We start from the raw sequence: 3,252 nt of genomic DNA on the forward strand, positions 1-3,252 counted from the left end.
GGGGGGGGGGGGCTTCACCAGCACTCAGCTGGTACTCATTTACAACTAAATAGATAAGAATAAAATTAAATGAAGTGCCTTGTTCAAGGACAGAATGAGCTGCCCAGTCCAGGAATTGAACCCATGATGGCAAGTCAAATACCTTAACCACTAGGCCATGCACCTTCAAAGGGATGATATAGTGCTAGATATAAAATGTCTGGGGGCAAAAAATGAAAAAGAATCAGATGATCATGGTAAGGATACATATTTGACTGCTTAATTAGGGTTGATTTTGGCCTAGACAACCATAACAACAATAATGATTACTAAGACACTGGTTTGGGATCCCTGCCAAATAATTATATCTGCTCATTGGCTTCTGGATGGGGATGGAGGACTGTTCCATTGTTTAAGGGGAGGGAAGACAAGTCCATCGACAACTATTATAACTACTTTTTCCTAGTTCTATTTCATCCAACAAAGTACACCATCATCCCTTGCCTACCAGTACACACATCACAACAGAGATATCATGTGACCTACAGACAAACTTTTTGAAATGTCAAACGTCTCAAAAGCTAGATTTTGGTGGTGATAAACTCTGTGAGAATTTAAGAGACAAGGCAGCAGAGCTTTTTCTATAAAAAAATATACTAATTGAAAATTTTGTTCTGTAAACACTTAATGATAACCATAGGGATCGATAATTGGGTCCTCAGACCTACTAATGCAATAAACAATAAACGTATTGAAATTGTTCTGAATAAAGGAGATGTTTGGAGGAGTCATCATTTTCAATTAGACAAACATACCAAAACTAATACAGTCTGTCTCATGATTACATCTACTGTTTTTATTCCCAGCTAGAGAGAACCATTTTCATTCTGGCACCAAGCTAACTGTAAAGTTTAGAAAACTCGTTAAAAGTGGGACAAACACCGCTGGTAGAATTAGGTTTTCTCAAGACTATTAAAAGCTTATTGCATCATTTACGCATGCACGCACACACACACACACATACATACATTCGTATATCGGTTCAACTATCAGCGTTTGGGCCATGCAGCATCACAAGTTCCTGTTGTTTTTTGTTTTCAGTGTTTCATTTTGTTTTGCTGTTTTCATGGTTACTGCGACTGTTGTTTACCTTCACATCAGTCCCAGACCAACAGCTAGACATATGTTCAAAGATGTCCCAGCTGTTACCATCACATCTTTTAAATCAGTATATCCAAAGCCACATTATCCAATGCATCCTTCCATTTTCAAGACAGCAGGGTGTGGTTTCAGAGAAATCTGACTGATATTTCCAGCACATTGAATGACCCTGATAGAGGTTCTCCTATGGATGGATTTTGTTGTTGTGTGTATGTGTGTGTGTTGCTGTTGAACCCCTGGTCGGGTAAACCTATGGGTCCACAATGTTCCAGCATTGACCATCTCACTTTTTCACAAAGATATATAAAGTCAATAACATCTAAAATATATTTTCCTTTAATGAGGCAGTACAGTGTGTCCAGGTGAGTTTTAGGCTGCTATTTCAATCTTGTTGACTCACCCATGCAATGTTTATATTTAAAAAATAACACCAAGGGAACTTGTAGTGGTCTATATCAACAAATATTATACAGACAAGATCAATAAGTTTACATAATGCTGCCATGGAAAGTAAAGGAATTTGTAATCCCTCCTCTCCATGCTCAGTACTTAAAGTGATGAAATTCACTGTTTTGATTATTGATGTAGTGGGTAAAGTTGTTAAATAACATGGTATACTGTCTAAACCCAAGAACAAAATTAAGTCAACAGCCCTGTGATAAAAAAAAAATACTCCAGATATGATCAGCTTGTCTTAGCTCTGTGCAGCTATAAGTTTCGTAGGCTCATAAAATAAATGAATTTCATCAGACATACAACCAAACCTTTTGTTTATTCACTCACTCGTATGCCTATGCATATATCTACACACACACAACACACGTATATTTGAGTCTGTTTTATCTTGAGACAGCTTGTCAACAGAACACACGCATTGACAAAATGACTCTACCAAGATACACCACCTGTTTTAATACAAGATATCACATCAAGAATCTAGCAAAACAAATGCAAGAACCACGTGCATGGGGTAAGAGCTTCGTAAGAAATTTGGTAAAGTGTAACACTTTAGGGACAGGAACAAAAGGAATGGATCCAGCAGGTAGTTATGGGCCCGTTTTTGATTGTCGGATTTTCGGAGCGATCTAGGAGTTGAACTGAGTTCTCATAGGACTACATTCTCCAGCGGACCACATTTTTAAGACATGGTATGATTTGAGAGAGATTTTGTTGCCATTTTTAGCAGATCGGTTCCTAACAACGGCAAACACTATCAGGGTACCTGAGACAGCAGACCCCGAACTAAATGCGTTACGGTATTGCTGTGAATTAGTTCAAACCTAGCCCACGTTAAAGTATGAACACCTGAGGGGTTAGTCAACTACCCACAAAAGTTAAAAGAACCAAATAACGACACACATACACATAACAGCGACGTGTGAAGCTTGCTTCCCAATCATGTGGTTTCGGGTTCAAACCCACTGCACGGCAACTTGGGCACGAGTCTTCTACTATACCCCGAGTCAACCAAAACCTTCTTTGGGAGACGAAAACTGAAAGCAAGTCGTATATATATATATATATATATACACACACACACACATATATATACATATACATACATATACACATACACACAAATATATATACATGGATACAAACAGATATATGTATACGTGTATGTGTGTGTGTGTGTGTGACCACTGCTTGACAACCAGTCTTGGTTTGTTTACGTCCCCATAACTTAGAGGTTCGACAAAAAAGCCTGACTGAATAAGTACCAGGTTTAAATATGAATACAGGAGTATTTGCTCGACTAAACGCTTCAAGGCAGTGCCCCAGCATAGCCGCAGTCCAAAGACTGAAACAAGTGAAAGAATGTGTGTGTGTAGAGAGAGAGAGAGAGAGAGAGGTGTGGGTAGGAGGAATTCTTAAAAGATAATATACAAAGTGATAACAATACATTTCAGTGTTTACAAATAAATACAAAAGAACGGAAGTTTTCGCAAAGAATAGGGGAAATGTAAAAGAAAAAAAAAGAACCCTAAAGAACCCCAAACTTCTTTATAAGTGTTTCGATGAAATCAGGTCAAAGTACAAAGTAAAAAAAAAAAAGGTTGCGTTTACTCACAAAAATATAACCTGTTTCCCTTTTAGCACATACAAGACGTG

The 3,252-nt window shown here is 38.0% G+C and overlaps 1 protein-coding gene across 9 annotated transcripts in view; it reads right to left on the minus strand.

The window, feature by feature from the left end:
- The window catches only part of LOC106878228 (uncharacterized), a 130,260-nt gene that overhangs the window by 61,348 nt on the left and 65,660 nt on the right, over nt 1–3,252 (minus strand). The window lies entirely within an intron of this gene.

The sequence above is a fragment of the Octopus bimaculoides genome, chromosome 11, assembly GCF_001194135.2.
Source record: "Octopus bimaculoides isolate UCB-OBI-ISO-001 chromosome 11, ASM119413v2, whole genome shotgun sequence".
NCBI classification, from domain to species: domain Eukaryota; kingdom Metazoa; phylum Mollusca; class Cephalopoda; order Octopoda; family Octopodidae; genus Octopus; species Octopus bimaculoides.